A 10,393-nucleotide genomic window follows, 5' to 3' on the forward strand; every position below is an offset into this window, starting at 1 on the left:
TAATAGTTTCTGACTCCCAGACCCCTAACAATAGCCACAGTTTATTCAAGTTGGGTGGGGAACTTTTGGAATAGAGTATTCTGCATTATATCCACAATTACCTGCCAACCCCTTTCTCCAAATCCCGCCTTAGCCTTACTATTTTTGGACGTAGACTTAGGTTCCACCCTTCAGCACAGCAAACTAGTAGGCTTCTTTCTGATTGCAACATGATTAGCAATAGCTCAGCAATGGAAGAACCAGACTGAAATACCCCTGAACGTATGGGAAAATGATATCTGGGATACAGCAATGTCTGAGTGTCTCACCAGACACAGGAGGGCAATCAAAGGCATATCAAATAGAGATACCATCCAAGAAACGTGGACCCCTTTCTTTAACTATGTTAATGACCAAAATCAAGACCTTCTTATATCAACTGCTTAGTATTCTCAGTGGAGGAGTTACGTTAAGTAATATGTTTGAATGTGGAACGTGTAAATGGATGAAGCAAACCCCATTAGATATACTGCTGGATAAGAGTTTAATGGTTATTGTATTTGTTTTAAAACCATAAAAAATAACAACAGTTAAAAAGCTTCCCACCACCACCCTAAATTAGGCTGCTGAGACAAAGAAAAGTTGGGGAGAATTTTTTGTCCTGTGGCCTGAAGCATCCTGACCAAGGGCCTGTAGAACGTGAGGTCATTTCCTCCTGCTGCAGTTCACATTGCATTTTATGTTGCTGTACACACCATTACCTGATTTGCTTCCCCTTGTCTGCAGCTCTCTGAACACCTGTTCAACGAAGCCCTCATCTGTGCAAGCACAAGGGATGCTTAAAATTTACACACCTTAGCTTGACGGCGGTCTGTGTTATGGAATCAGATGGAAGCTGGTCTGAGGGAAAGCACATTAAACCAGCATTATCTCTCAAGAAACTGCAGGATACAGATGGCTAACAACATGTGTACTTGGCTTCAGCCGCCATTGCTGGGAGTGCACTGGAGCTGGGGTAATAGGCACATAGCTCTCAATTCTTAGCTAACATCCTCCCTCCTAAGCACTGTTTTGCACCTGGCTCTGGTTAGTAGACCACAAGGTTCCTGTTGGTTTGTTTTGTCTTTTTAGTAGATCCTATAAGGCTAAATTCTGCCCAACTGCATTGTGGTGTACTGTACAGGCTGCACAGTGTGAGTGTACATCTTGGGGCACTTATCAAAACGTAAAATTTGCAAACAAATGGCAACAGAATGGCATGATCCCAGCCCCACACTGTGCAGAAATTCTGGAAGTGCTTTTTCTTATTATTTTGCATACAGTCTCCGTTATTGTCATATTAACTACAGGTCCATAGGATACTGAACAAAAAGAAAATAACATTATATAACTAAATTGATAGGTCCTCCCCTGTGTTACAAAGCCCATCACAAAGAAATCTTTCCATCTCTGTTCAGACCTCTTTTTTTTTTGGTAGACATTACAAATTATGCCAGAGACACACCATTTAAATCAATGCTACTGAATAGTAAGGTTCCAATGTCAGGCGAAACAGCTCCTCTGATGGAACTTTGTGCCACAAAGCAAACATGACCTGATAAATTAACCAGTAAATTGTATTTCACAGTCTCCATCAATTCAATCTCTTCTTTGTCTCTTGCAATAGGAGAGGATATAGATGTTTAGAGTTTTCCCTAATTTGCTGCATTTGTGATTCTCTGATTCCTTTTACGTCACCAATTTGGCTAAAACAACATAATGTTCAAAGACTTTTCCCCTTCTCTATGTAATCAGGAGGTTAATGAGATAATTTAAAATATGTTCAATTACCACCCCCACTACATACACTTATACAAAGTTGAAACTGGGATCAATGAAGATACCTCTAAATAGTGCTGGTTTTATAGTTATAACAACTGAAATTCAGCCTCAGTTGCTCGCATTGAGAAGAGATTCATTTATGCTAAACGTCATCAGATTTTGTATGTATAAAGACCATGGCAATCAATTAACAATTTTTCTGCTTTTTCACAACACCCCAAATTCAGCAGCCTGAGGACACTGCCTCACTCTCTCTAATGGTAGGGCCAGCCCTGCAGGATTGCATATTTTGTCCCTATTGCTGGTTCCATCTGCTCTAGTGATGACCCCTATTTATCAGGGATGGTTCTTGAGTCTTGAGTCTGGCCAAGACATACACAGAGACCCACTTTTTAGGTGCTGGAAAGCTTGTCACCCAGCAGTGGGCTGCCTCTATGCCAAGCCATTGCCACACAGCCAGGCCATTCATTCCAAGACAGGCACTTCTGTCTGTCCTTTACAAGCGCCCACAGGCTAATCTCCCCCTCCACTGCCAACCTGGGGTAGAGAACAAGAATGCTGCTCTTCACAGAAGCTTAGGAGTCCATGACTTTCATGGTAAAGCTTGTTTTCAGTGAAGTTCAGGAAGTGTTACCTTTGAAAGAAAGGCTGTGCCACCTTCTAGGTAGCATATAGGGCAAAACCTGTTTTTTTGCTGCTGAAATTCATTTTGAACTATTGATGACATAAGCTCTCTCTAGGCATTCAGGCCTTGTGCAATTGCCCTGCAGGGTGAGGACTGCGGAGAGCAAGAATGAGCTCACTCACTGGCCCTGCTCTCCCTGCTGCACAAGTTGGGAATGGACTTCTGCATTTTATCTACTCAATTATACCCTTTCATTTATACCCTGCTTTTTTTCTTTCATGGAACCCAAGGTTCCTTGTGGCACACATACTTGGCAGTTCACCATTCAGAGAATGGTCCAGAGTCCCAGACCTGCTTAGCTTCAGCCAGATCGCATGTGCCTTCAGACCAAAACCTGGGACATGGTCTGTAGTCTTAGACCATGTACAATCAGGGTTCTAAATAGTACAGGAACTTCCTTGTGTGGAGATGACTCTCTGCTACAGGTGTTCAGCCCCAATGCAGGTGGGCAGGGGGGCCACTGGGAAAGTGGCAGAGGGGGGCAGGGAAAATTAGCACTTTCCTGCTCCCCCACTACCAATGAAGTAGGGAGCACATGAGGGGGAACATCTAGAGAGGACTATAGTCTAGGGCAGGGGTGCTAATTTGTGACCCTCCATATGTTATTGGACTCCAAATCCCATCAGCCCCAGCCAACCCAGCCCACAGGTAGGGATCATGGGAGATGTAGTACAGAGACATCTGAAGGGTGATGAGTCAGCTGCCCAGGATCTAGAACCATTGTTTTCTGAGTACAGTGGTAACCTTCAGGTTACATACGCTTCAGGTTACAGACTCCGCTAACCCAGAAATAGTGCTTCAGGTTAAGAACTTTGCTTGAGGATGAGAACAGAAATCGTGCTCCGGTGGCGCGGCAGCAGCAGGAGGCCCCATTAGCTAAAGTGGTGCTTCAGGTTAAGAACAGTTTCAGGTTAAGTACGGACCTCCAGAACAAATTAAGCACTTAACCTGAGGTACCACTGTATGCCTTTGACCAGAAGAAGAAACAACCTATCTGGGTTTTTATTGCTGCAAGATGTAGCAGGTGGAGAAGGGCCTTCAGCAATTTGCTGACATCAGTTTGGCTGTCTCAGCATGCATGGGCATATCCTATGGTTGCCCCTTAGAAACCCTGTGCCTCGACACATGCACACTAGCTTTGGAAATGTGGCATCCATCAGAACTTGGTTGAAACGGAGACAGCTGGAGACAGTGGGAGTTTGAATTAGACACTGACAGAGGCTGAAAGTTTTTTAGCTGGAAGTAATTGGGCTGGAAGCTATGGGAGGCTATGTTTCTTTGGAGAATCTGATGCAGGATCTTGCAACCTGTTACCGGAGGTTATATGCTTCCACTATGTTCTGTTCGTATAGGTGCACATAAAAAGGATATTACAAAGGCCCAAGGTCTGCCATTCACAGTCAGAAATTTCACCATGCATGCACAAGCCTTTGGGCAGCTCTTTTTGGATTCCTGCTATTCCTTTAATCTTGAATTTGTCCAAGGGTTGATTTTTAAAAAATCCCCGTTAACTGTCACCCACCTTTCTCTGATCTCTTTGCCTCCCTTTCTACAAAGATCTAAAATCATGCCACTGTGCATCATGTATGGTCTGTAAGCCAGAAACGACAAGTGAATACCACATTCAAATATTCAATAATTGTCTTGGATTAAATGAACCCAGTGGTCCCGCTGGGATCAATTATGAAGTGCTAGTCATCTGAAACCTGCTAGGCAAGCAAGTAGTTAATCAGGCATGTAGAACTCATATATCAGCTGACCTCTGTGTCCAAGGGCATGAGGTGGGTCCTTTCTCACTTGATCAGCGATGGAGGTGTGGCCAATTAGACTCGTTTTTCTCTGACATCAATATCCATTGTGTTTTCTCTTGTCCTTTAATGACCTTACAATTGATCTACTCACTCTTTGATCCTAGTTAGCTGACCAAGGAGAAGCTGGCATCCGTTTCAGTTGCTTAACTTGTTGATTTCAATTGTTGAATATAATTTCCTTGAGTCCATTGTTGCTCATTTCCATGGATGAGGTTTAAATTAGCAGATCAGAGCGGGGAAATGCATCCAAGTTCTTTGTGGTAATTAAGAAGAGGAGAGTTTGAAAGGCTTTTCATAATGGCTGTAAGAAGCATGACAAACTCTGATGCAAAATAACAGGCACTTTTAAAAACAGGCTGCTGTCATAAATAGCCTGAAATAAATTCCAAACTGGAGCTTTGAATTAGTCAGTTGAATTTTCTTTGTGGGTGTTTTCCCCCCTGAGCTAAAGCCCTGTTAATAGAAATGTCTAGTAAGAAAAGATAACAATTGCATCCAAAATTTAAACAGTGAGAGTAAAATAGTACCTTTATGAAGACCAACCAAGATTCATGATGTACAAACTTTGGTTGACTTAGGCTGCTGTCCTAAGTACACTTACATGAAAATAAGTCCCTTTGAAATCCAGGATCCTACTTCCAAGTAAACATGATTAGGCTTGGGTTAGTTTTAGAGAAGTAAAAGTCAAAGTCTTATGGGTCAGGGATATTAAAAGGAATAAGGGGAGGCAGGTGGAATTGAATTGGGCCATGGGAAGCTTGGGGCAAAGCACTTGTGTTGGATTTAGAAGGTGATGGTTCATATGAATTTTCAGGCTTCATAGGGGAAGAAGAGGTGTCAAGAAAAAATTCTTACAGAGCTTAGGAACTGGTATAGTGTAACAGACAACTCAGGGCCAATTTAGGGAGTATCTGATTCAAATCTGCTTCTGTAATGGATTCACTAAATAAACTGTGGTTTGACCACATTTCTCATGTGTTTTGTCAGCTCAACTGGCTTCCACTGCATTTCCAAGGTCCAATTTAAAATACTGGTTTTAACATGGGATCATGTTACCAGAAAGCTCTGTTGAGATCCTATCTGGATTGCTGCATTATTATATAGAGAGACTGCCTCTGAGAGCAATTCAGAAATGCTTCTGGACCCAATTCGAACTGCTGGTGCATACTTTTAAGTCTCTAAGCATCTTGGGAGCAAAGTACTTGATGGAGCACTATCAACCTGTCTGCATGCTATGGTCATTGGGCGCTGCCCTTCATAGAGAAGGAAAACCAACAACAGAAAATTGGGTGTGTGTGTGAATGACAGTGACCCCCCCAATTCCTTTTTCCCCTATGCCTTCACATCTCTAGCCCTTCCCCAAGTAATGACCTTCACTATCTCATAGCTATCAGCAACGCCCCACTTTTAAAATTCACCCAGGCATTTTAAAGCACCTTTTAATATTATCATAAATATTTTAACACTCTTTATTGCACTTTTATGTTTTCAATTTGTTCAAAGTTTTGTAAACCACAGTGAAATCATATGGATGCTTTAAAAAACAAAACGAAACCCTGTCAATTGGCATTTTGTATATATCGACACAGATACGTATACTTTGAATGATATGGTAGATATAGGATTCCCTCTCCCCACACCTTCCCTGTGGGAAAAATATCAATCCATGGTATAGCTGACATTGAAACGAATGGCGATCCTCTCATTGGAATCTGTGAGGGGTTTGCTTTATTTAGTGCACTGCAGCTGAGCTTGATAAATGAGGTCTTCATGCTTCAGGGTATGATGCTTTCTTGTATTTGTCTTGTCAGCTGTGACCTGCCATTGTGAAGTCAGCAAGGAGGTCAACATAAGCTCTGCAAATGAGACAAAACCTCCACAATGTCTGTGTCATTGGCCTGCCCGTAACTGGGCTTGATGCCCAAGAAGACAGTCCAGGTCGGTGGTCCAGAAACTCCAGGCAGGCAAGGACTTGAACAAATGCTGGAAAGCAGATGGGCAGTCAAGTTGGGACAGGTAGTCCAAAAACAGTTCATTCTTCCCCCAAGGGATGAACTGTTCACACTGAGAAGCCAGGCCAGCGCATGATGTGAAAGATTCTCTTGCTCAGAGCCTGGAGAGCAACTGTCAGTCTGTATAGTACCGGGACAGGGAACCCTTTTATGGCTGAGGGCCACATCCCCTTATGGGCCACTTTCTGGGGGGCACGTGCCAGTGGTGAGTGGGACTAGAGGCAAAAGTGGGTGGAGCAACAAATGCAAATTTTAGTTTCAAAGAGTAGGTTAGCTTCTGCACAAATGTGTCCTTTTATTTAAAATGCATCTCTGGGTTATTTGTGGGGCATAGGAATTCGTTCATTTCCCCCTCAAAATATAGTCCAGCCCACCACAAGGTCTGAAGGATGGTAGACCGGCCCACGGCTGAAAAAGGTTGCTGACCCGTGGACTAGAGTGTGGAGCAAGGCAGGTGGAAAGAGGCCTTGCCTGAAGGAGTCTCTCCCCTCACAGTTCTTCCTCCAGGACCAGCTCCCTTATGAGGACTCCTAGGGCCGGAGGGGGGGGGGGCAAGGCAGGTGGAAGGAGGCCTTGCCTGAAGGAGTCTCTCCCCTCACCATCTCCCCTCCACCATCTGAAGGTGTATGCCTGGGGAACCTTGGCTCATGACTGTTTTCACACACAAGCAACACATCCTGTTGTATTTTACCTACACAATCAGAATAAATTTCAGGAACCAAAAAGTCGTATTGTTGCCCCATTCGTAAAGTTGCCCCAAAATGGCAACTAGGCATTCAGTTTTGGCAACTATCACCCTGGTTAAAGGAGCCATTTGACGCCTAGCTTATATTGCTGAGTTTCTAACACTGAAAACATCTTCTCTAAAGAGGTCACTGGAGGATGTCTTGGTGGTTTTGACCTACCCTTTTCCTGCTTATTTCTCAAGATCTATGAACAGAACATAATTTGTGAAAAACCACAGTTTGGCGAATTTGCAGATCCTAAAAGTGTTTTTTTCAACAATGACAACTCCCTAGTTTTAATAAAAGTGTCTTGGGAGTTGGGTGCAGAAGCCTCTGAGGAAGATGTCAGCTGTAAAATCCTGCTGAGGACCAGTCACTGCTGTGCTGGATGGTAGCCAATGCATCTAAAGCTCTGGCATAATTTGACGGGTAATCTGGAATGATGGAACAGAACAAGACTCTGGCTGCACAGATGGGTCATTCCTTTTCTTTGCTCTGCATGCTGCTACTTACTATCTTGTCACCTCAAAGCTTGCAGCGAGGTCAGCAGAACCTCTGCAGCTTAGATGGAAACTCCTTACTGGCCTGATCTTTGCTGAGGCTAATAGGCAGTGTGATGCACAATCTTGTAATAGCCATAAAGGCATTTAGAAAGCCTAAGAAGGGAGCGTTCTCAGTTCATCTTGCTTTGGCAATAACATGAAGCATTCAGCGAAAGACTTCACCCATGAATGTGAAGAAGTCCTCAGTGGGAATTTCAGGAGGAATCCTGGATCAATATTATATTGTCAGATGCTCTCTACTTCCTTAAAGTGATGAAAGCATCTAGGGGCAGTCATTCCTCAGTTATGGCTTCCTCTGGAGAAGAGCACACTGGAGACAAGTGGTATTTACTTGAACTCACTGAAAAAGACCTTGTGGTTGAAGAAATTTGGTCATTAAACTTTGTACTGATTCCTTTCACTGCATTCATCACTTTCAGTTCATCAGTATGCTGATGACACTGATGACACACAGCTCTATTTCTTCTTCATTTGCAAGGTGTGGTGGTGGATTTGCTAAACTGGTGCCTGGCCTTGGCAGTGGACCTGATGAGGACTAACAAACTGAAGCTGTGTCCAGCTAAAAAAGAGACACAGTTAATAGCTGGTTCCCCAGTCTGCATGGGTTAAGTGCGTCTTGTTATAGATTGGATCACTCTTCCCCTGAAGGGGTAGGGGCACAGCTGAGGGGTGCTGTGGATTTGTCATCAAAAGAACATGTGACCACTGTTGCATGGAGTGCCTTCTACCAGCTTCAGCTGGTGGCCCAGCTGTCATCCTGTCTGCATGGGGGTAGCCTGACTTGAGAGATCTGTGCTCCAGTAACCTATTGGTTAGATTACTGCAATGCATTGTACTTTGGGCTGCCCCTGAAGACTTCCCAAACAGCAATAAGTACAGAATGTGGTGGGCAGAGTATTATCCAGCATCAGGTGGTCTGAGCATATAACTCCAGTTCTTGGCCCACTTGTGCTGGTGGTCAATTGGTTTTTGAGCCCAGTTCAAAGAACTGGTTTTGACCTATAATGCCTTGCAGCACATCTTGGAATCCCAATAGCTCAAGGACCACCTTTCTCCATATGAACCCATTTCTGGACCCTGAAATCAGCACGGACCCTGAGATCAACATATCAGGCCCTTCCCTGTGAGCCCCTTTCAAGATATGTTCAGGGAGTGGTAATGAGTGAACCAACCTTTTCTATGGTAGCACTCCACCCTCTCCTTATAGAATGCTTGGCCCAGGGAAGATCAGCTGGTTCCAACTTCATCATCTTTTTGGTACCAGGCATAGATTTTTTATTTTCCTTGATATTTGGACAGCACCAATACTCTGGCTTTTTGGTGTCTATTCTTCTTTTGGATGTCAATGGTTATTTTACATTGTCATGTTGGGTTGTTGTTGCTGTTGTTTTCAGACAAACACGTTTAGTATACCTATGTATATGTATTGCTTTAATGGATTTTGAATTGTATATTGCATTTTTCTGTGTTTTATTGTCATGTAAATCACTTTGGGACTCCTTTTGGGGCACAAAGCCATAAAGCAGGACCCCCACAAAGAAGCCTACAAACTGTGCAGCAAAGGCTGTTGGATCCTCACCCTCTCTCAACAGAGTTACAATTCTCAAGGTTTTATTTGAAGAAGAAGTAAGTGTTAAACCAGTTTAAATATGCTGTGCAGATAAGGTACCTGGAATAAGGGGACCCAAAGTTGCGTCCCCAGTGACTCATTGCTTCTTGAACATCTTCTGTTATATGTAAAAGCCCCCCCCAATTAATCAACAAGTGCGCTCACATTTTATTTGCTTCCAAGCAAACATTACTATTTTCAGTTATAGCCTTTTTTGTGCTTTTTTTTAAAGAAGGAAGCACTGAACAGTCTGCCACAAGTGCAGTAGTTCATTAAGCTTCCCTTTTTGCCAACCTCTGTGATTCTTCCAGAATTTTAATCTCTGTAGTATTTTTTTTTAAATGCTACAAAGAAGTGCTTTGCTAAGACCATTTATCATCCTTTGCCTTAAGCAAAGTATATAAGATTATATTTGTTCTTGCATTATGCTGTGATCTTCTTGGAGTTTTGCAATGAATAGCTGAGGAAGTAGCATATTTTAGCAAATGCAGTGTTGCTTCTTTTAAAAAAAAAGTCCTCTAGAACTAACGCCCCTTTAAATACTTGTTTGTTTATTTTCTCTGATTGTTTCCTGGTTTGCAGTGCAACCTAGACATTTTTATAAATCTGCAGTTCAGCTGAACATGTAGGTTCACACCCCCAACCCCCAATGCCTCACTCACTGATAGTTACTTCACACATGAAAACAGAAGGAACCCAAGATTTACCATTACAGTGTCATGATGAATCTACCCATATAATTCAGGTGTTGCAAGGACATGCTTGTTGTATTCATGCTTATCCTCATGCAATGGATGACATGACCTTGGTCTGGATTCAGATTTAGTTATATTTACTGCTTTCTTAATAGTAACCTGTGCAAGCACAGAGGAGATGAATAAGTTTCATCAGGTACCATAATTCAGCATTAGGAAGTGCCTCTTTGAAGCAGTTGGTCCAATTTTGTGGAGTTTGGTTGTTGTTGTTTTTACACATACTGAGCATAATCTGTCTTTCTCATTGACTTCAGTCTCAGAGACAGATTTGTATGCTCCATGAAAGCTAACAGGAAAATCACTGTAGCAAAGGAAATCTCTGGCGTAGGCTGATTCTGTAGAAATAAGTCCCATTGACACCAGTGGAGCTTTCTGCCACGGAATGAACTTACAATATGGAAGCTAAGAGCAACAACTTTAGTGAATACACACT

At 42.9% G+C, this 10,393-nt stretch overlaps 2 long non-coding RNA genes across 2 annotated transcripts; one reads left to right on the forward strand and one right to left on the reverse strand.

Annotated features, from left to right (window-relative positions):
- Positions 1–745: 745 nt before the first annotated feature.
- Positions 746–6,077, reverse strand: LOC309341658. Its single transcript, XR_014156507.1, has 3 exons — positions 5,977–6,077; positions 4,388–4,749; positions 746–879 (listed from the first exon to the last, which is right to left on the reverse strand). It is a non-coding gene; the product is annotated as an uncharacterized lncRNA (long non-coding RNA).
- A 96-nt stretch (positions 6,078–6,173) lies between these two features.
- On the forward strand, positions 6,174–7,033 carry LOC309341640. The gene is made up of 2 exons (XR_014156482.1): positions 6,174–6,312; positions 6,804–7,033. It is a non-coding gene; the product is annotated as an uncharacterized lncRNA (long non-coding RNA).
- Positions 7,034–10,393: the final 3,360 nt, after the last annotated feature.

This window comes from Podarcis erhardii (assembly GCF_964252035.2).
Source record: "Podarcis erhardii genome assembly, chromosome: 5".
NCBI lineage: Eukaryota > Metazoa > Chordata > Lepidosauria > Squamata > Lacertidae > Podarcis > Podarcis erhardii.